Below are 23,359 nucleotides of genomic sequence, written 5' to 3'. Positions count from 1 at the left end.
GGATGTCGGCCTCCAGAACATCCCCCAGGTTGTGGGCGCATGCTGCACACTCCACAACATTATGGAAAGCAAGGGGGAGGCCTTTGTTCAGGGTGGGCGGTCGACACCGGCATGGGCTTCCCCCAGCCAGCTGCTGCACCTAACCGCCGGGCCCACCACGAGGGGGTATGGGTCCGCAAGGACCTGTGGGCCCATTTCGATGAGGGAGACCCCTGAGCACCTCCCTGGCTTTCCCCAGAGGACCCCCCTACCGCCCACACTGCCTGCACACTGCCCCCAACACCCGCATGCCACCCCCGCCCAACAAGCACACATCTCCTGCTCTTTGGAAAATAAAACTGTGATTTTTTGAAAACAGCTAACTGTCTTATGTTCACAACAAAAACTACAACCAATATACAAAGGAGGACAACTATATACAAGGGGGACAATTATATACAAATGGGGGCTCAGCAGATGGCTCAGCCATCGGCCCATCAGTCTGGGGTGGGGGTAGAGGGGCACGACCCCCAGCGGATACGGCTTGTGACCTCCCTCTTGTCTGTGGTCCCCAGCATGGCCGGCTGGGAGCTGGGAGGACCGGCAAGTACGGCCGGGATGCCACCACTGGCTGGTCTTCAGCCCCAGTGAGCTCCAGTCCTGGGGGGCTGGCAGGTGGCACGGCAGGTGGGGTGGCAGGCGGCGAGGCAGGTGGGACAGCAGGTTGCACAGCGGGGGGGCATCAGGTGGAGCACCGGGGAGGGTGGCACAGAGGGCAGCGTGGGGGGGCAAAGCCGCATGACGGCCTCCCAGATTGACCCAGCTATGTCCCAGAAGACACCCATGAAATCTTCCCATGCCGCCCAGCGCCGGGTGGACTCCTCCCAGTTGAACCGGAGTCTCTCCTTGGCCACCTCCGTCTGCCGTCGGAGAGCCGCCAGGAGCTGGGGTCCATTGGGGGCCACCCCCAGGGTCCGGTGGTGGTGAGACTGTCCCACTGGCCTTGCGGGTGTCTCCAGGTGCTGGCGGTGGCTGACCTCCAGTGGGCTGTCAGGGATGACAGAGGGTGCCTGGCTGCCTGGGGTGTCGGATGGTGCAGCTGCAGAGAGGGAAAGAGGAAAAGGAAGGCTGTTAGTACCATGCCCTGGCCCATGGCCTGTTCCCCCCGACCCTCCTTGGGTGCTGGGTCTCCATCCCCTTCGGTGGGTGTGATGTTCCTGTTGAGTGTCCCCATTGCATGGCCCCCCTGCCCCTGGGGTTAGAGCACAGTGGTGTCCATGGGTGCGGGTGCTGACGGGCGGAGATGGCCGTGCTGCCGGCCTGGGACCATGCTGTGGCTGGGCGGTTGTGGGTTGGGGTCCACTGGGGGTGTGTGAGGCTCCTGATTGTGTCTGGTGCCCCCGCCCCGTGGCCCAGGGGTGTGTGTCCTGTGGAGTACGTACCTGACCATCCATTGCCGCGGTTGGGGGAACCCCAGTGGGCAGACGCCCAGCTGGTGCTCTGGGAGGGGAGGTCTATGAGGACCCCCCCCACACTGCTGGACCCCTCCTCTGCCATCCCAAGGCAGGGCTCCTCGGGTGGGCCCCGGGGTGAGGGACTGGCCTCCAGGCCAGACTCTGGCTCTGAGGCCTGCTGGGGCTCGTCGGCCGTGGTGTCAAGGGTGGCCGGGGGGGAGGAGGTGTCTGGGGGCCCACGATGGCCCTGAGCTCTCTGTAACAGGGGCAAGTGGCGGGGGTGGCCCCCGATTGGTTGGCCAAGTCCTGGGCCCGGGCGTACCCCTGCCACAACTCTTTCACCTTACTCTGGACATGATCCAGAGTATGGGCAGGGTGACCCTGGGTGGCCAGGCCCTTGGCCAGTCGGGCGAATGCTTCTGCGTTCCGCCGCTTGCTCCCCATCACATGGAGCACCTCCTCCTCCCACCAGAGCCCCAGCAGGTCTCGGAGCTCAGCCTCTGACCAGGAGGGGCCCCACCTCTTTTTGGCCCCCTGCTTGGCTGCCAGGGGTGCCTGGGTCCCCTCAGAAGGGGAGCCCTGGGAGCGCTCTGGGGGCTGGCTCGATGCCAGGGCTGGTGGCAGTGCAGATCGGGGCCTCTGGAAGGCATGCAGGGCTAGCACGTGCATGTGCTGACACCTGCACACTCTTAGGTTCCTGCCACAGGAAATCTGGGTCCGTGGTGCTTTAAGGGCTGCTGCCCATGGGGACCATAGAGCCCTGCAGGGATTGGACAGAGTGTCTCTCAACCCCTCAGCTGATGGCTGCCATGGAGGACCCCACTGTTTTGAAGTAGTGGGATGCAGATCGTCTATACACGCCCTACATCGACGTTGAACGTCAAAGTAGGGCACTATTCCCATCTTCGGATGGGAATAGTGATTTCAACGTCTCGTCACCTAACGTCGATTTCAACACTGAGATAGCACACGGTGGCTACGTCTACACGTGCAGCCAACATCGAAATAGTCTATTTCGATGAATAACGTCTACACGTCCTCCAGGGCCGGCAACGTCGATGTTCAACTTCGACGTTGCTCAGCCCAACATCGAACTAGGCGCAGCGAGGGAACGTCTACACGTCAAAGTAGCACACATCGAAATAGGGATGCCAGGCACAGCTGCAGACAGGGTCACAGGGCGGACTCAACAGCAAGCCGCTCCCTTAAAGGGCCCCTCCCAGACACAGTTGCACTAAACAACACAAGATACACAGAGCTGACAACTGGTTGCAGACCCTGTGCCTGCAGCATAGATCCCCAGCTGCCGCAGAAGCAGCCAGAAGCCCTGGGCTAAGGCCTGCTGCCCACGGTGACCATAGAGCCCCGCAGGGGCTGGAGAGAGAGCATCTCTCAACCCCCCAGCTGATGGCCGCCATGGAGGACCCGGCAATTTCGACGTTGCGGGACGCGGATCGTCTACACGGTACCTACTTCGACGTTGAACGTCGAAGTAGGGCGCTATTCCGATCCCCTCATGAGGTTAGCGACTTCGACGTCTTGCCGCCTAACATCGAAGTTAACTTCGAAATAGCGCCCGACGCGTGTAGACGCGACGGGCGCTATTTCGAAGTTGGTGCCGCTACTTTGAAGTAGCGTGCACGTGTAGACGCAGCTGGTGTGTGTAGACTTGACACGTGCTATTTTGATGTTGTGCGAGCTCCTTTGAAGTAGCCGGGTAGTGTAGATGCACCCTCAATGTTTATGAAGGCTTATTTTTTTTAGTTCATTTTTAGACCTCTTACTTGCCAGTTCTACTGATTCAGATTAGAAAACTATCACCAGTACATAATTTAAAGCTAATGTGGAGATTCTGCCAGTCTCTTACATGAATGTATTGTTGAGTTCAGGGTTTTAAATCTTAACCATCATAGCCATTTTTATTTAATTCTATCTAGGACTTATTCTTTCTATTTTATATAGCTATTTTTCTCCATATAATCTCTGTTCAGCAGCAAACTCAGTTCATGGGAACAACAATCTGTTGGGTTCTGTAGGAGCACTGGATAACACTGGCCCGTGGTTAGGCAAACAACTCTTCCTACTAAGTAGATCATCCCCATTCTCTTACCTGTGTTTAGCTACAGTGGCTTATGTGATGAATGGCTGAACTTTCTGGCCAGCAGTGACTGGCCATCAAAGGCCAAATTTCTCCTGGTATAACTGCATTTTCCAACAAAGGCCTGGTCTACACCACAGTCGGACAACTCTGGCCAGCATTTTTCGTCCCACTGCTCTGCAGGTGTGCGGGAAACAGGTAGGGGAAGTTTGAATTTCATTTCCTCCTTGGCCAGCAAGTTAACCAGAGCAGGCAGCACACCTCAGCTCCACAGAAGAGCTCCAGCCTGGAGCGTGGAGAAGATCAAGGACCTTATTGCTGGGAGGATGGGGGGATGAATCTGTGCTGGCACAACTATGAAGCTGCAAAAGAAACACAGACAAAATCTCACAGGGCCTGGTGGAATGGGGCTGGGATGCCCAGCAGTGCCATGACAAAATAAATGCCGGCTACTCAGGCAGGTATACCAGAAGGCAAATGAAGCAAATGGATGATCTTGGCCAATGCTGCAAACATGCCACTTCTCTGAGCAGCTGCATGGGATTCTAGTGTGGGACCCAACCACTGTCCCCAAGGAGTCTGTGGATACCTCCCAAGAGATTCCTCAGGCAGTCTCTGGCAACAGCAGGGGAGACGTGGAGGAGGAGGAGGAGGAGGAAAACAACATTGGTGAGCAGCTAACCAGAGCAGTTAATCTCACCAACAGCCAGAAAGTTTTTTTTAACTTTGGATCTCATCTCCTTCTCCCAGGACTCTTTGTTTCCAGACTGTGATGACAAGGAGTGAGTTCTCTAGTGAGTTCTCATTTTTAATCCTGTATAAGTGTGTTAAGAAAGTTGGGTGTGATCTCTGGTGGGCACTGTATCTGCGCAGCCTGGGTCCCCCAGAACAACTTGTTAGTGTGTCTGGAGGCAGAGTGACAATCCTCTCTGAACATCTCCGTAAAGCTCTCAGACAGGTACTTTTTAATCCTTCTCAGAAGGTTTCTGGGGAGGCCTCCCTTATTTCAACCTCCACGATAGGACACTTTTCCACACCAAGCCAGCAGCAAGTAATCTGGTATCATTGCAGCACAGAGAACTGCAGCACACCAATCAGCCTTCTGCCCACATTCAGTCAGCATCCATTCCTTATTAATGTGTGTTATTCTAAGCAGGCTAACATCTCTCATTGCAACCTAGAGGAAGCAGGATAAGGAGCATTAAGATATGATAGCACAAGCTGCTCCACCATGCCTGGACCACACCTCTCCCTTCTCTGGGTGAAGGGAAACTTTCACAGTCCCAGCCAAGGGGCAGAGGGGAAGCACACAGTGATCATGAGAGGAACATATACGATCTGAGGAGGAAAGCACAAGCCACAGTGGCATGCTTCACCCCCCTTCTTCCTGTGGGAAAGGAAACTTCCCCTGTTCTAGTCAAGAGTGTGGGGGGAAGCACATGGTGACGAAGAGAGAGAGAGAGATAGAGAGAGAGCCCCAATAGCACATGCTACACTATGTCTGCCCCGCCCCCCGCTCTCCTTTACCTGAGGTGCTGGGGGAAAGGAAAGCTTCATGGCCCAGCAGGGTGGGGAAGGGAAGCACATTTTGACCACCACTACTGCAGTCCCAAAATCCATTACACCCTCCACCATCCCTGCTTGCATTATGCACAACTACATACACTTCCTGTGGAATCAAAGGCTTGAAAGCATGCCCCAATCTGTGCCTTACTGGCTACATCTACACGTGCAGCCAACATCGAAATAGTCTATTTCGATGAATAACGTCTACACGTCCTCCAGGGCCAGCAACGTCGATGTTCAACTTCGACGTTGCTCAGCCCAACATCGAACTAGGCGCAGCGAGGGAACGTCTACACGTCAAAGTAGCACACATCGAAATAGGGATGCCAGGCACAGCTGCAGACAGGGTCACAGGGCGGACTCAACAGCAAGCCGCTCCCTTAAAGGGCCCCTCCCAGACACAGTTGCACTAAACAACACAAGATACACAGAGCTGACAACTGGTTGCAGACCCTGTGCCTGCAGCATAGATCCCCAGCTGCCGCAGAAGCAGCCAAAAGCCCTGGGCTAAGGGCTGCTGCCCACGGTGACCATAGAGCCCCGCAGGGGCTGGAGAGAGAGCATCTCTCAACCCCCCAGCTGATGGCCGCCATGGAGGACCCAGCAATTTCGACGTTGCGGGACGCGGATCGTCTACACGGTCCTTACTTCGACGTTGAACGTCGAAGTAGGGTGCTATTCCTATCTCCTCATGAGGTTAGCGACTTCGACGTCTCACCACCTAACGTCGAAGTTAACTTCGAAATAGCGCCCGACGCGTGTAGACGCGACGGGCGCTATTTCGAAGTTGGTGCCGCTACTTCGAAGTAGCGTGCACGTGTAGACGCAGCTACCCTGTCTGAAAGCAAATGGAGTCAAGCAGCTCCCTTAAGATCTCTGTGTAGGATCTGCTGCACTGAGGATGCTTAAAAGCAAAAATGTGTCCTTAGAATCAAAGAATCATAGAATCCTAGGGCTGGAAGGGACCTCAGGAGGTCATCGAGCCCAGCCCCCTGCCTAAAGCAAGATCAACCTCAATTAAATCATCCCAGCCATGACTGTGTCAAGCCAGGACTTAAAAGCCTCTAAGGTTGAAGATTCCACCACCTCTCTCAGTAACACCTTCCAGTGCTTCACCACCCTCCTGGTAAAATAGTTTTTCCTAATAGTCAAACTACACCTCTCCCTCTGTAACTTTAGACCATTGCTTCCTGTTCTGTCATCTGTTACCATTGAGAATGGTCTCTCTCCATCCTCTTTAGAACCCACTTTCAGGAAGTTCAAGGCTGCTATCAAATTGCCCCTCAGTCTTCTCTTATCATTTCCATGGCTTTTGTTGTTTAGTCATTTCACTGCTCTTTCTATTTCCTCCTTCAAAATATCAGTCTCGCTCTCGATGCTCATGGAGATATCTTTTTCACTTCTTCCACCAGTCTCTCTAAGACCATTGGGTCCAACTGTGATTTGTATAGATCCGTGTGATATCTCATCCATCGCTGCACAATCTTCTCTTTGTTCATGATCACCTCTTCATTTTTGTCTTTGATCACCATCTGCTTTGGCTGCCACTTCCTGTTAATATTCCTAATCGTCTTATACACCCCCCTGGGCTTTGTCTGTTACAACTCTGCCATGAAGCCTCTGGGGGTTCCATGCCAGTCCCAAGCCTGGATGAAGGAGGAGGGTTGGTCAGATGACCCTGAAATAACAATACAAATGAAATCTGATGCCATTAAGACTAAATGATAAAAGATGATGGCTCGGACGCCACCTGGATAACAAAGGTCTGCAACACCAATCAAGCGATTGGGGTTGAGATGATAAGTTGGCTACCAAAAGAAAATTTCAACTAACACATATACTATCACTTGGAATGTGGAACATCCAAACACTGTGGGCGACTGAAAAATTAGAGCTGCTTTGGAAGGAGATGGAGAGATACACATGCAATATACTTGAACAGGCAGAGATGTGTTGGACAGCACAAGAGAGATGTGCGGTTGTGAAGGCATTTGGTCAGGGAACTAAACAGCACAAGGCAGGAGTCAGATTCTTTCTTTGCAAAAAAGCTAGAGGAGAATTGTTAGGATACAAACCGTTGAGTGCAAAAATGATGGTAGCAAGATGTGAAGCAAAACTATTAAATATCTCCATCATTCAGGTGGGTGCACCCACATCGGACAGCACAGAGGAAGACATTGAGCTATTCTATAAAGCTTGACAAAGATTAGGAATGCGGCACAGAGAAAGACCTAGATAAGAGAGTCAAAGAGATAGCCAAGGCAATAGAAGAGGCAATTCAGCAGACTGTTCTGGAAGAAAAGAAGAACAATAAAAAGTGGATTATGCAGGAGACACTGAGGTTGGTCCAAGAGAAGAAAACATTGAAGATCAGAAGGGATGTTTCTGAGAGGGTAGCACTGCAATATAGGATGAAATGCAAAAAAGTAAGGAAAAAGTCCGGAAAGGATAAGACAAATTGGTTAGAGGAGCTGTGTGAAGATATAGAAAGGTATTATGGCAAGTGTAAGACCAGAGAGGCGTATAACATAATTAGTAATATAAATAGGAAGTGACAGACGAAGCGGTGAAAGGTGCTGAACATTATAGGGGACACTTCAGAGGTGCTTGAAGAATGGGGCATACCCAGAGTTAACCTGCAAGGCAAAGAAAAGGCTGGCATATATCTGAGGAGATTGTTTGGGTGGCTAACAGACTAAAGCTGTGTCTACACGTGCACGCTACTTCGAAGTAGCGGCACTAACTTCGAAATAGCGCCCGTCACGGCTACACGCGTCGGGCGCTATTTCGAAGTTAACTTCGATGTTAGGTGGCGAGATGTCGAAGTCGCTAACCCCATGAGGGGATAGGAATAGTGCCCTACTTCGACGTTCAACGTCGAAGTAGGGACCGTGTAGTCGTTGCGCGTCCCGCAACGTCGAAATTGCCGGGTCCTCCATGGCGGCCATCAGCTGAGGGGTTGAGAGACGCTCTCTCCAGCCCCTCAGCTCAATGGTGGCTGCATGGAGCGGCCCCTTAAAGGTCCTCTCCCCCTCCCTTCCTGTGCAGGAAGCTGAGGGAACGTGCAGGCGGCAGCCCAGACACGCGGCCAGCCTGCACGTTCCTCAGCCAGCAAAGCCACCCACCCAGCTTCGATGGCTGCCCGGCAGCCCCCCCAGCGCCCCCAGGGGACCCCCCCCAAGGGGAGCCAGGGCAGCCAGCCCAGCCAGGCGGGCAGCCAGGCTGGCAAGCGGCAGCGGTGCGCCTCCTGGACGGAGGCCGAGCTGCGGGACCTGCTGGGGCTCTGGAGCGAGGAGGAGGTGCTCCAGGTAATGCGGAGCAAGAGGAGGAACGCGGATGCGTTCGCTCGGCTGGCCGACAGCCTGGCTGCCCGAGGTCACCCTGCCCGCACTCCTGATCACGTCAGGAGTAAGGTGAAGGAGCTGCGGCAGGGTTATTCCCGGGCCCGGGATGCGGCCAGCCGATCTGGGGCCGCCCCCGTCACTTGCCCCTTTTACAGGGAGCTCAGGGACATCCTGGGCCCCCGGCACACCTCCTCCCCTCCGGCCGCCCTTGATACTTCGGCCGACGAGCCCCAGCAGGCCCTGCAGCCGGAGTCCGCCCCGGATGTAAGCCCCGCACCCCGGGGGCCCCCCCTGGAGCCCACTCCCGGGACATCGCGGCAGGAGGAGGAGGAGGAGGAGGAGGAGGGGGGCTCCTCCTCCGCAGAATCCGGGCTGCAGATCCTCCTCCTGCCATCCCGGAGCAGCAGCCGGGCCTCTGCCCCCCGGGGATCTCCAGACCGTGGGAGTGGACCGACAGGTATGTACCCCCCTCTGGTGTACACCCCTGGGCTTGAGGGGCGGGGGGTAATAGATATGTGTCCAGGACCCCCCACATGCTCACATGGCCATGGCCCCAAGGACACCAGGGCCATGGCCCTCACAGCAGTGCATCAGCCCCTGCCCCCACCCCCACCCCGCACGACAGTGCCATGCCCCATCCCCGGGGCAGGGGGCAGCGGAACCTCGAGGGGCCCCTGGGAGGAGGGGGTGGGACACCCCGCAGCAGCAGCAGCATGTGATGGAGTGGGGGGAGTGCAAAAGGGAGACTCAGGCTACATATGAGCAACAAGAGCCGAATACCTCCCAGGGGCAAAGGATGATCCTGGGGCTACAGCTGGCAGGTGACACCTCTGCCCTGAACAAAGAGGAGGGAGGAGCCGAGCTGGCTTGAAATTGAGGGGGGAGGGCGGGGGCCACAGGTAGAGGCTAGGGGAAGGGAGAGCTGGAAGGCAGCCAGCCTGAGGAGGGGGAAAGCTGCATCCCAGAGGGGCACCCCTTGCGGTCTTCTCCCCAGGACAGGTTGGAAGGACTGTCTCTTCCGACAGCTGGTGCTGTCACTCCCGGGAGAAACTGGGCATCTGTGGCCTAAGAAACCTCTCCTGTCAGACCCTGCGGAGTGAAGTGAGAGTCGCTCCCACCAGGGGATGGGGTGCAGGGCAGGGGGACCCCTGAATCCCATCCATCACAGCAGCATCTCCCGGGGACGGGGATGGGGAACCTGCAGCACAGGGCTGGGGGGACAAAGGCCACGGCTCGAGGCCCACACTAACGCCTGTCTCCATTCTTCTTCCCCCTCTCCTCTCCTGTGTCCCGCACCTGCACCATCAGAAGGACTGGAAGAGAGCGCCGGCGAGGCATCATTGGTCCCGGAGAGCCCTACGGGACCATCGCTCCAGGCCAGCCCCTCGGCCGAGGACCGACTGGCCCCACGGCGGGCTAGACGGCGGACCCCGCGCCACCACCAGCCGATGGCGACGGACCCCCAGCTGCTGGCCATCCACTGTCGGCAGCTGGAGGTCGCGGAGCAGCACCTGCAGCTGCAGAAGCGGGCGCTGGCCTGGCACCAAGAGGCATGGGGGGCCTATATGGAGACTTTCAACCGCCTGGTGGACTACCTGGCCCCCCATGCCGCGCCGGCCGCCGCAGTGCCCGACGTGCCTGCTCCACCCGCCGCACCACCAGCTGCTCCGCCCATCGCCGTCCTGTCCGCCGTCGCCCCGCCACCCACCGCTGAGGGCCGGAGTGCTGAGGGACCCCTGGAGCCAGCTGAGACTAGCCGGGCATATCTTCCGGTCCGGCCCGCCCCCAGCCAGCCCCGGACAGGGCTGCGGCCACGGCGGGGCTCCCGGCCGCCCACGCCCAGTGCCGGACTTTAGGGGCGAGGGGCCCGGGATGTGGCCCCCCGCCTTGTATATAGTTTGAACTTATTATTTTGTGCCCCCCGTTTGCCCCGTCCCCCCCATGTAAATAGTTCTCCCCTTTATCCTCCCTGGTTTTCTTTTTATTAATGAGGACACTTTTTTCTTACTATTGTTTTATTTGTACATATTACTTTGGTTCCACATGTTGTATATAGTTTGTTCTTGTTTTATGTATTTATAATTAAAAAAAAAAGTTCTCAAAGAACAAGCAGTTTAAGTTCAGCCACAAATGCGTGCTGTCATTTGTCCAGGAAAAGTGGGAGGGGGGGTGCGGTTGGGTGCTCCATGGTGTGGGCGTTGGGGCAGGAGTGTGGTGGAGGAAGGGGCGGGCAGTGGGGGGCCTGGCAGAGTTCACCCCGCGGCCACATCATCGAAGTGGGCCCGCAAGGCCTCCCGGACCTGGGTCCCTTCGGGGTCCACCTGCCGACTGGGGGCAGCGGGTGGCTGCACATCGGCCCTGCCAGCCTCCACAGCCCAGCCCTGGAAAAAGGCCTCCCCCTTGCTCTCCACCAAATTGTGCAGGGCGCAGCAGGCACCCACAATCAGGGGGGTGTTGTTGGGGCCCGCATCCAGGCGGGTCAGGAGACATCTCCAGCGTCCTTTCAGGCGGCCAAATGAGCGCTCCACCACCTGGCGCGCGTGGTTCAGGCGCTTGTTGAAGCGCTCCTGGCTAGCGGAGAGATGGCCTGTGTACGGGTGCATGAGCCAGGGCCGGAGGGGGTATGCCGCATCTGCGATGACACAGAGGGGCATGGTGGTGTCCCCCAGAGGGATCTCCCGCTGGGGGATGTAGGTCCCCACCTCCAGCCGGCGGCACAGGCCCGAGTTCCGGAAAACCCGGGCGTCGTGGGTGCTGCCAGGCCAGCCCACATAAATGTCCTGGAAACGGCCCCGGCTGTCCACCAAGGCCTGGAGGACCACAGAATGGTAGCCCTTGCGATTCAGGTATCGTCCTCCACTGTGATGCGGGGCGCGGATGGGGATGTGAGTCCCATCCAGAGCCCCGAAGCAGTTGGGGAAGCCCAGGGTGGCAAAGGCCGCGATGGTGCCATCTGGGTCCCCCAGCCTCACAAACCTGTGCAGGAGCATGGCGTTGATGGCACGCACAACCTGCAGAGAAAGCACATGGGACAGCACCAATGAGGGGTGAGCAGGGTGTGCGTGGCCCTGCCCTGCCCTCCCCTGCCCTGCCCTGCCCTGCCCTGCCCTCCCCCACCCTCCTCTGCCCTGCCCTGCCCTCCCCTCCCCTCCCCTGCCCTCCTCTGCCCGGGTCCCCCTCCTCTGCCCTGCCCTCCCCCCGTGGGTTCTCTTACCTCCATGAGGACAGCCCCGACGGTGGCCTTGCCGACACCAAACTGCTGTCCCACGGATCGGTAGCTGTCGGGAGTGGCCAGCTTCCAGACAGCGATGCCGACCCGTTTCTCCACTGTGAAGCCACGTCGCATGGCGGTGTCCTGGTGCCTGAGTGCGGGGGTGAGCCACTGGCACAGCTCCATACATGTCTGCCGGCTCATTCTGAAGTTCCTGAGCCAGCGGTCGTCGTCCCACTCCCCAAACACCAGCCGCTCCCACCAGTCTGTGCTGGTGGGGTAGCTCCACAGCCGCCGGCATGTGAGGTGGGGGTGGGGGCGGGGTGCTGCAGGTTTGGGGGTTGAGCCCTGCTGCCCTGGGGGCAGCTCCTCCTCCGGTGTAGCAAGGAGGTGCTCAGCTGCCTCCCTCATGGCATGGAGCAGGGCAAGCCCTGCTCCTGCCAGGAGGGCTGGGTGGACCTCTGGCTGCTGCTGCTGCTGCTGCTGCTGCTGCTGCTGCTGCTGCTGCTGCTGCTGCTGCTGGGGGTCCATGACTGCGTCGCCCGGGGTCTGTGTGCCTATGGCTCCTCAGACCGCGTGCTGTGCAGGCTGTGTGTGTCTGGGAGGGGCCCTTTAAGGGAGCGGCTAGCTGTTGCCCCGGAAGCGCTAATCCGCCCTGTGACCCTGTCTGCAGCTGTGCCTGGCATCCCTATTTCGATGTGTGCTACTTTGGTGTGTAGACGTTCCCTCGCTGCGCCTATTTCGATGTTGGGCTGCGCAACGTCGAAGTTGAACATCGACGTTGCCAGCCCTGGAGGACGTGTAGACGTTATTCATCGAAATAGGTTATTTCGATGTAGGCTTCACATGTAGACGTAGCCTAAAAGTGTTAGTGAGTGGGCATCCTTTGCGCCACAGGCAAATCTCTCTCACACGTACACAGAGATGGGGGAGGGGTTAACACTCTAGTCCTGGGCACCTGAGAATGTGTCACAAAATGATCACCCATTTTATTCTATTAGTACTTAACTCTAAATCAGATTTATGCGTCCATGCGCATCACAGTCTTCTGTAATATGAACCTTTTATCTTCTCATTTCAGTACTCTTCACGCAGAAAGGGCTCTCATGTCTCCCTTTTCATTTTCTTTCCCAGTTTGATTCAGCCATTTCTTTTATCCCCTCATAAGCAGTCTCCACTAGGCAATTTTCTCAGGCCTTCTCAATTCCTGCCTATACTTTAGACACATCAAGTGTCAGGCGCAGCCACTGGCACAATAGGTATTACAAAGAACACTTCACGACAGGCCTTGATACAAACTGAATTACTTCTTGCCATTTTTATTAAACGAGCTTGCCCACTTACATAACTAATTGGTCAGGTAACATGATAAGTGGATTCATTACAAACCTGGCCTTAAAAAAAAAAACTAGCAACTCTAACAAATGAGCAGACTTCACTTCTTCACTTTACCATTTTGTTCCAGGCCGCCTGCACAAAGCTGCATACTGCATGTTTGAAAGTCTAATTTTGAAGCTGCAGAGTCTATAGTTCTATACAGTATATTTATAATTTCACAGTAATCAAAGCCTAAATTGCCCTGATTTATCAAATTCACTATTATCATAAAAACATGGTCTTTTTGAATGAGTTGACAGTTTTATGTACATATAACCAGACTTCTTTTGCATCTTGTACACTGAGATAGAAAACAAATCTTAATGACATGGTTAGCAGTTCAGCCACCAGTCTCAACTCCCTTCTGCCTTTCTGCCTCACTATTAATCTTAACTAGAGTGGTTTTGCTCATTGTTTTTAAATCCTTTGTGCAGGACCAGCAGAAATAAAAAAATATTTTAAATCCTACAACCTTCCCTTTTGATTTTGTGGAAAAACAAAGGGTTGATTTTGTGAACCTTTTACTCATGAAAGTCTCACTAACTTCAGTGAGTCTAGCCATGAGTAAAGCCTTCAAGATTAGGCTTAAAACTTTGCAGTTTTACTTCATGAAATCTTCATTGGAGGGGGTCAGAGAATAGTATCCTGCATTACTGTTTAAAACAAAACTCATTGCTAAATGTCACATTCCAATATTTTATCTGAACGTGTTGAACTATGGTTTCCATATGTAATATTCTTTCAAATTAGTAACACATCAAGAGCAGGACACAGCCTACACATCATAAAAGCACAGTGAGAAAGATGAGTCTAAACGATGCGAGAAGGGGGTGCCAAGGGTCACCGTACAGAGTACTGACGGAGAGAACTGCAATCTCTACTAGTGATTGCTGCCAAGAGCTTGGTGCTGGATCAGAGGCTCTTCTCCATGCTTTCCAGAGGTACCCTGAAAACATGTAGTACCCTGAAAACATCTGCTGCTGCCTGTGACCTTGGTGGAATTTGTGTTCATTATCCCTAGAAAAAAAGCAAGGAGAGACGCTTAGAAGGCATAACTGCCTCCATGCCTAACAAGACTCAGCCCCCTGCTAGGACAACAGTAGAAACTGAGGGTTAGGGTTGGAGCAGCCCCACTGCCACCTGCCAGTCAGTCACCCCTGTGGCAGCTTGGCTCAGCAAAGTATATGACCCGGTGGCAGACAACCCCAGCCAGCCATCCAGCTAGCCACCTGTGGCATGCCAGTTAGCTCAATGTGCCAGTTATCTGGGTGCTGGATAACCAAGCTTTTACTGTATATAGGTTCATGTGCATGACTCTGTGGAGGAGGGGAGCTCTTGAAAGTCTATTAAAAGCTGTTAAACTTGGCTCTGTATCCAAATGACCTGTAAAATCAGAAAAGGATTTTGGCTTCCAATGGGCCTCATCAGTGAAATTCAGATCACTGTCTAAACCTGGATGGAGCAAATGTACAAATCAGAATGGGAGGAGGTGTTTGATCCAGGCTAACTGTTAATAGAGATCTTAACATCTAGCCCTGATCATACACCTAGATTATTATATTAAGATATATTATAAGATATTAACAATTGATCCAAAAAGTCATAATATGCTGCTCATATTTTTCAAGTAGGCAAGTAAATACCTGACTTTCTAAAATTTTCTCCACGAACTTGTTAAATACTCTTCCTATGTAGTCTTGGATTTAAGTTGATATCAGCTGGGAAGAACAATAGTAGTGATGGACAATTATATCAATGCAGACCAGCCTTTTCCTCTCACTGTCATGGGAGCAATGCAGATGGTTGTAGCAGTCTGTATTAGTGTCCTTTAGAAAAACAAAAACCTGTTCTTTCTTTATAAAAACTTTCAGTGTGGCTGTTTGTTGCTCATCTCATACATGTTATTACTCTCTGACCTAGAGAATCTCAACTTGCTCTTTTGGCACCTGCTGTGAGTTCTTCCTCCATTACTTTTACGTGCTCTTCCCACATAATAAGGAGTTTAGTGGTTTTCTTGTGTCTTCATCTTCATTGTTGCTCTTTGAATTGTTTCTCTTCTTTGACATCTATTATGTGCAACCTGCTCATAGTGGAGGAAGATCACCTGATATTTGGGCAAAGCTGTGCACAGAGGCAATTGTTCTATACTAAGGATTTATTTTTAGATTTCAAAACTAAAAATGCTGCATATGTAAGGGCAGCTTTGATGCAGACCTTCCCTGTCTCCAGATTTAGGCCATATAATTTGGTTTTCCATGCCTCTTGGAAAGGGCTCTGATGTACATTGTTCAAAGACCATTTTAGCCAACCCCTAACATTCAAAAGAGCTAAGTGCCTTTATTTCAATGGACTAGAGAGGTGTACATGTTTACAGGACTCTGAATAACAAATGGCTCCTTATTGCACAAAACTTGTTTATCATATTCTGTTCAGTTTAACTTCCAAAATGAATAGTACACACTCCCACCCACCAAATCAAGAAGTATCTGAGACAGAAGTTTTCATATGTGATACTTGTGAGCACTATTGCAGTTCGTTTTGCTGTTCAGGAGGTACAGATGATGACAAATGATTTATTCAAACACCTTGAATTGAACATACTTAAAACTGAACTGGATGGGGAGGCCTATAGAAAACATGTAAGTCTGCAAAAGAGAAGTGGAGGTGGTGCTGAGTCCTTATAAGTTATTGACTAGTAGTGAAAGGAAAGGCAAGGAGAAAAGCAAAGGGTGGGGTGAAGGCAGAATTGTTTTTTTTTTAAAAACATTCTCGGAGAGGACAATGTTTGCATGTCAGAGGGAACACTGGCCTTCCCACTCAGAACTATAGAGGAGAGGCAATGGAATCTTTGCACGTGAGGTGAGGTATCTGTCCAGGCACAATCAGCATCCTGAAACAGTCATGTTGAAAAAGTCGTTCAATGATAGAAACACCAAAGGTGCAACTGCAGGAGTTCTGCTAGTTTTCTAGATGAAACATTGATGAGTTCATCACATGCAGTGAAAACAGATACAACACTTAGTAAACAAACCCATAATGAGTGAGGTGAGCTTCCTTTTCTCTGGGACAGCAATAGCATTTAGAAAGCAGGCCTGGAATCTCAACCAGACTAGTATAACAGTGGCCACAAGTCCTAAAATCTCATACTTCAACAGAAGGTGTTGGAGGTCAGTCCGTCATTCATGACACTGAGCTTTTCTGATTTAAAAAAGTGGGAATTTCCTATATTTATTATACCTGTATGTCACTCAGTTTCCCTCTGTACTTAGCTTTGCTACCAAGTCAATGCAAAAGGGTTAAATCTCTCTTGGGGTTGAAGGGGAGACAATGGGTTTGTGTCATGTGGCTGTCACAGGCAGATTGACTGGGTCATTAAAGGACTGGGTCAAAATTGATCCATGTCAATGAAGAATCCAAAAAGACAGTGGACATCACAATGGTCAGAGCACTCATATCTACAAGCAAGGGGAAGGAGATTTCGCCACAACCGCCTGTTGGCAGGGAAGCTGAATGAAGGCCCCAGCTTGAGAAGAAAGGGAAAGGTGTCAGTGCAGTTCAGTGCTGCCCTTTGAAGACAGAGCTCTCAAATTAGATGGACAAAGGCCTGCTCAACACGAAGATGTTAGTCCACATTGCAGGGTCCGTTCCACTGATTTTAAGGGCTCATAAGGTGGATTTTTGTATGCCTGCTTTTTCCAAGGATTAATGCCAAATTTGACCGTGCGTAGTCGACTTTAGAGTAATGTAGACACAGCACTGTGAAATTCAACATTCTTGGCCTCCTGGAGGCGTCCCATAGTGCCGCAATGTGACCATTCTGGCCAGCCCTTTCACCCTGGCTGTGCAGGAAACAACCTGATAAAGTTTGAATTTTATTTCCTATTTGGCTAACAAGGCAACACACCTCAGCAGTACACCTGGCTGTGTATTCCCAGGGGGCAGATGAGTTCCAGCATGGAGCATACAGGAGATCCACGATCTTTATGCTGTGTGTGGGGAAGAAGGTGTGCTGGCAGAACTACAAAGAAGCAAAAGAAATGCAGAATGGGAAAAAGGATACACCAGGGATGCCCGGCAATGCCATGGGAAAATAAAGGCACTTAGGCAGGAGGCAAATGAAGCAAACAGATATTCTGGGTCATTGCTGCCACCATGCTGCTTCTATGAGCAACTGCATGGGATTCTATGAGAGAACCAACCACTGTCTCCAAACTGCATGTGGCTACCTCCCAAGAGGTTCTTCAGGCAACCTCTGGCAACAGCTGGTGGATGGGAAAGAGGAGGAGGATGACAATGGTAAGCAGACAACTACCAACCAGTGACAGAGAGATAGCTATGTTAGTCTGTATTCTATCAAAACAAAAAAGCAGTCATATAGCACTTTAAAGACTAACTAACTGATTTATTAGGTGTTGGGCTGTCGTGGGACAGACCCACTTCTTTGTATCATTGCCTTACCAGAAAAGACTCAATATATAAAGCCCAGAGGTCCAAAAATTGTTATCAAGTTTGAAAAATCAGAAAAATTGTTATTAAGGTTGGCAAATAGTTTTTTTACCAACAACCAGAAACTTTTTTTAACTTTGGATCCCATGCACTCTTCCTAGGACATTTTGCTGCCAGATCCTGATGGCAGAGAGGGCACTGTTGGTAAGTTCTCATTTTTAATCATGCTACAGTTTGATTAAGGCATAAGTATGTTTCATACTATGTTTCATATCCTGCCACTGTCAGTGCCCCAGAATGCAGGGGAGGGGGACGTCAAGTGCAGATTTCCATTCAATCCCCAGGGACATTACTCAGAGCAGAAGGCTGACGTACCCCCGCCTGTAATTGCAAAATACCTCTTGACCTTTCTTGCCCACCTCCAAAGCCCCTGCCATGAACTCCTTGACTGTATGGTTAATTTCATCCCCTAAATAAAAGCACATAAGCTTAAAAAAGTGCCTTTATTGCTTGTGTTGCACAAAGTGGGAGTGTTTTACAGGGTTTACAGGTCAGCACACGTCATACAGGGAGCACCTCCTTGACAGCAATGGACATGACCTTCATGTCGCTGTCTGTTTTTCAAAGTCTCCCTAATTAGCAGCACCCATACCTGTGCTCTCCTTATTGCCCTCGTGCTGGATGCTCATAGTTAGCGGCCAGGTGATCTACCTCAGCCCTTCAGCCTGCAATGAAATTTTCTCCCTCACTCTCAACAGACATTATGGAGCACACAACAGGGTGCCACCATGAGTTCCTTTGTCGCTGAGGTGTAACCGAGTCACGAGGCTCCTGAACCTTGCTTATGAACAGACAACTGCTCATTCTACTGCCATTCTGCACTTGCTCAGCCTGTAGCTGAACCGCTCCTTACTGCAGTCCAAAGCTACGTCTACATGTGAAGCCTACTTCGAAGTAGCCTATTTCGATGTGGAGACATCGAAATAAGCTATTTCAATGAATAACATCTACACGTCCTCCAGGGCTGGCAACGTCGACGTTCAACATCGACGTTGCGCAGCACCACATCGAAATAGGCGCAGCGAGGGAACGTCTACATGCCAAAGTAGCACACATCGAAATAAGGGTGCCAGGCACAGCTGCAGACAGGGTCACAGGGTGGACTCAACAGCAAGCCGCTCCCTTAAAGGGCCCCTCCCAGACACAGTTGCACTAAACAACACAGGATCCACAGAGCCGACAACTGGTTGCAGACCCTGTGCATGCAGCATGGATCCCCAGCTGCAGCAGCAGCAGCCAGAAGCCCTGGGCTAAGGGCTGCTGCACACGGTGACCACAGAGGCTGAAGAGAGAGCATCTCTCAACCCCTCAGCTGATGGCCACCATGAGGGACCCCGCTATTTCGATGTTGCGGGACACGGATCGTCTACACGTGCCCTACTTCAATGTTCAACTCTGAAGTAGGGCGCTATTCCCATCCCCTCATGGGGTTAGCGGCTTCGACGTCTCGCCGCCTAATGTCGATTTCAACTTTGAAATAGCGCCCAACACGTGTAGCCATGACGGGCGCTATTTCGAAGTTAGTGCCGCTACTTCGAAGTAGCATGCACGTGTAGACACGGCTCAAGCTGCCTATGTATAGCTTCATGAGCTGGGGAGAAAGGGGCAAACTGGATCACTATTGGCATTTCCGTGTTTCCAATAGTGATTTTTCAGTCTGGGAAGAAATTTCCATTCTGCAGCTTTCTGAACAGAGCAGAGTTCCTGAACGTGCACGTGTCATACACTTTTTCCCAACCATTCCACACTGAAGTCAGTGAAATGGTCCTTGTGATCCACCAACACCTGTAATACCATCGAGAATTATCCCTCGTGGTTTATGTACTCTGTGGCAAAATGAGCTCATGCCAAGATAGGGAAGTATGTTCCATCCATAGCCCCACCACAGTTAGGGAACCCCATCAAGGCAAAACCACTATGCCCTGCACATTTTCCAGAGTCACTGTCTTTTGTAGCAAAAGGGTACTGGGTACCTTGGCTACCTGGATCACAGCAGCCCCCACTGTAGATTTGCCTGCTCCGAATTGATTGCCCACTGACTAGTAGCTGTCTGGCATTGGAAGCTTCCACAGAGCTATTGCCTCTTGCTTCTGAACTGTCAGAGTAGGTCTCGTGGTATTAGTGCACTTAAGGGCAAGGAAAAGCAATTTGTGAAACTCCAGGAAGGTGGATTTATGCATGTGGAAGTTTTGTAGCCACTGCTGATCGACTGGAATGCAGGACAGGGTGTGGGGGCTGAGAAGGATTTTGGGTGAAGGAGAGGGTTGGGGCCTGGGGTAGGGCCAGGGAGCGGTATGGGTACAGGAGAGGATTCTGGGCTGGAAGATGGGTGTAAGGGAGTGCAGGGTCTGGGTGGGAGTTGTGATCTTGGTTGGTGGAGTACAGAGGGTTTGGGTGGTGACCTGGGGTTGGGTACGGGAGGGAAGGAGGGGCTGGAGTGCCAGAGGCAGGCTCTGCCTGAGAAGCACTTACCTAAGTGGTGCCCAGCCAGCAGCCCTGCAGGACTCTGAGGCAGGCCACCTGCCTGCTGCAACCTCAGATAGCTTACGACTGCTGCCTGCTCTATGTGGCTCTCTGTTCTGTATGCTGGGGAAGGGGGAGGCTTCTCCCACTGCCTCCATCCCCCTCCCTTGCAAAATCTCTGAGCTCCTCTTGGCCAGAAACCAGCCAATGGGATCTGAGACATTTTGCAAAGGGGCAGGGACAGCATGCAAAGCTTCTCCCTCCTCCTGGTCTCTGGAACAGAGGGCTACTTGGAGCAAAAAGCCACTTAAAGCAGCATCGGGCTGCTCTGAAATGGCTGGCTGCTCTGTGCCTGTGGGTCCCAGTAGTGCAGTCTGTGGGGAGGATACAGTGGTTTATGTGCATGAGTCACACAGCTACCATCTAAAACTGAACTTGAGTGAAATGTTTAAAATCTGCAACAAAATGTTCATTGCTAAGTTATTGTGAGTTACCTGATAGCTTTCTAAGCAGTACTCTTGAGTTAGTTTCAAATTGCATCTTTCAAAATAAGCATAAATAGCAAGTACACGATGATCGAGAATGACAACAATCTTGATGGTACACCTGTGTGTCTGTGGCTACGTCTACATGTGAAGCCCACTTCGAAGTAACCTATTTTGATGTGGAGACATCGAAATAGGCTATTTCGATTAATAACGTCTACACGTCCTCCAGGGCTGGCAACGTCGATGTTCAACATCAACGTTGCGCAGCACCACATCGAAATAGGCGCAGCGAGGGAACGTCTACACACCAAAGTAGCACACATCGAAATAGGGGTGCCAGGCACAGCTGCAGACAGGGTCACAGGGCGGACTCAACAGCCAGCCGCTCCCTTAAAGGGCCCCTCCCAGACACACTTGCACTAAACAGCACAAGATACACAGATACGACAACGAGTTGCAGACCCTGTGCATGCAGCATGGATCCTCAGCTGCAGCAGCAGCAGCCAGAAGCCCTGGGCTAAGGGCTGCTGCACACGGTGACCATAGAGCCCCGCACGGGCTGGAGAGACAGCGTCTCTCAACACCCCAGCTGATGGCCGCCATGGAGGACCCCACAATTTCGATGTTGCGGGACGCGCAACGGCTACACGGTCCCTACCTCGACGTTGAACGTCGAAGTAGGGCACTATTCCCATCCCCTCATGGGGTTAGCGGCTTCGACGTCTCGCCGCCTAACATCGATGTTAACATCGAAATAGCGCCCAACACGTGTAGCCGTGACGGGCGCTATTTCGAAGTTAGTGCCGCTACTTCGAAGTAGCGTGCACGTGTAGACACGGCTTGTGGTACTTAACTCCAAATATTGTCATTTAACAAAAGACAGAATACAAAAGGCATGATATAACTCCCCAGCTACCAACATGAAATGATGAGCAGTCATCTGCAGTTTAACAAAAGGCTGAATCTACTCTAATTCTGAACACACACGGGCATAGTAGGTTTCTGGGGAGTGATCTGTTCTTTATATTTAATACAAACTTAATTTAATGGGAGTATATCTGGTTTATGTCAGTGTTAGGGTCTTTTACATTCATTCGAGTTTATTGTGTCTCTAGAGTCCATCTGCTTTTTGCTTTGCTAATTCTCATTGTCAGACTAAATACATAGCCAGAATTATTGTAGAATCAAACTATTTTTGAAGCTTCTAATTCTGAAACATACCTTCTGCATGAATTCTGAAAGTGGAAAAAACTATTTATTAAACATGTGCTTTTAAAAACATAGAAATTCCTACATCATTTTTGTTTTTCCTATGAAGGTTACATCTACACCAACAGTTCTTAACCATGGGGCTGCAACTCCCGAAGGGGCTGTTAGGAGGTTTCAGGAGTCTGCCAAGCAGGATTGACATTAAGACTTTCTATAGCCTAAGGAGGAAAGTTCAAGTCTCAACATGTAGAGCAGAAGCTTGTATCCCCAAGTCTTACCACCCAGGGCTGAAGCTGATTAAGTAGTAACTTAGCTTTGCAAGGCCCCTGTGCTGTGGAGCAGCTGGGCAATTATCCCACTTGCTACCCACTAATGCAGGCCCTGGCTTCTGTATTACTGGATCTGTGGAAAAAAGTTGTCATGACATATGAACCACAAAGTTTTAACAGCATGTCGGAACCTCAGAAAGATAAAGGCTGAGAACCCTCGATCTACACTATAGTGCTTAGCCATGTTCTGTGGAGGTGCTTTTTGTGGAGATGCTCTAAGTTGATGGGACAGCTCTCCCATCACCTAAAATATTCCTGCCTCAGTGAGAGATGGTAGTTATGTCAGTGGGAGAAGAGTGATCATAGAATCATAGAACAATAGAGCTGGAAGAGACCTAAAGAAGCCATCGAGTCCAGCCCCCTGCTCTAAGCAGGACCAAACCCTTCAGATCAGCCACGCCAGGGCTTTGTTGAGACGAGACTTAAACACCTCCAGGGATTGGGACTCCACTACTTCCCTGGGTAGACCATTCCAATGCTTCACCACCCTCCTAGTGAAAAAGTTTTTCCTGATGTTCAGCCTGGACCTTTCCAGCCACAACTTGAGACCATTGTTCCGTGTTCTGCGATCCGTGACCACTGTGAACAGCCTCTCTCCAGCCTCTTTGCAGCCTCCCTTCAGTGAGTTGAAGGCTGTTATCAAGTCCCTCCTCAGTCTTCTCTTCTGCAGACTAAACAGTCCCAATTCCCTCAACCTTTCTTCATAAGTCATATGCTCCAGCCCCTAATTATTTTGGTTGCCCTCTGCCGGACCCTCTCCAGTGTATCCACATCCTTTCTATAAGTAGGGGCCCAGAACTGGACACAGTACTCCACATGCGGCCTCACAAAAGCCAAATAAAGAGGAATAATCACTTCTCTGGATCTACTGGCAACACTCCTCTTGATGCAACCTAATATGCCATTAGCTTTCTTGGCTACAACAGCACACTGTTGACTCATGTCCAGCTTCTCATCCACGACAACTCCCAGATCCTTTTCTGCAAAACTACTACTGAGCCAATCGGACCCCAGCCTGTAACAATGCTTTGGATTCTTCTGGCCCAAGTGCAGGACTCTGCCCTTGTCCTTATTGAACCTCATCAGATTTCTTGCAGCCCAGTCTTCCAATTTGTCTAAATCGGTCTGGACCCTGTCCTTACCCTCCATCGTATCTACCTCTCCCCCTAGCTTAGTGTCGTCTGCAAACTTGCTGAGGGTGTAATCCAACCCCTCATCCAGATCATTGATAAATACGTTGAACAGAACAGGACCCAGAACTGAACCTGGGGGCACTCCACTAGAAACCGACTGCCATCCTGACATCGATCCATTAATCACTACCCTCTGGGCCCA

General features: G+C 51.8%; 1 protein-coding gene across 1 annotated transcript in view; it reads left to right on the top strand.

Annotated features, from left to right (window-relative positions):
- LOC142020844 (galanin receptor type 1-like) overlaps positions 1–23,359 on the top strand; it is a 61,990-nt gene that overhangs the window by 17,721 nt on the left and 20,910 nt on the right. The gene's annotated exons all lie outside the window — the stretch shown is intronic.

Source organism: Carettochelys insculpta, chromosome 14, assembly GCF_033958435.1.
Source record: "Carettochelys insculpta isolate YL-2023 chromosome 14, ASM3395843v1, whole genome shotgun sequence".
NCBI classification, from domain to species: Eukaryota; Metazoa; Chordata; order Testudines; family Carettochelyidae; genus Carettochelys; species Carettochelys insculpta.
The sequence above is the reverse complement of the archived record's forward strand: the minus strand, read 5'-3'. Positions and strand labels throughout refer to the sequence as shown.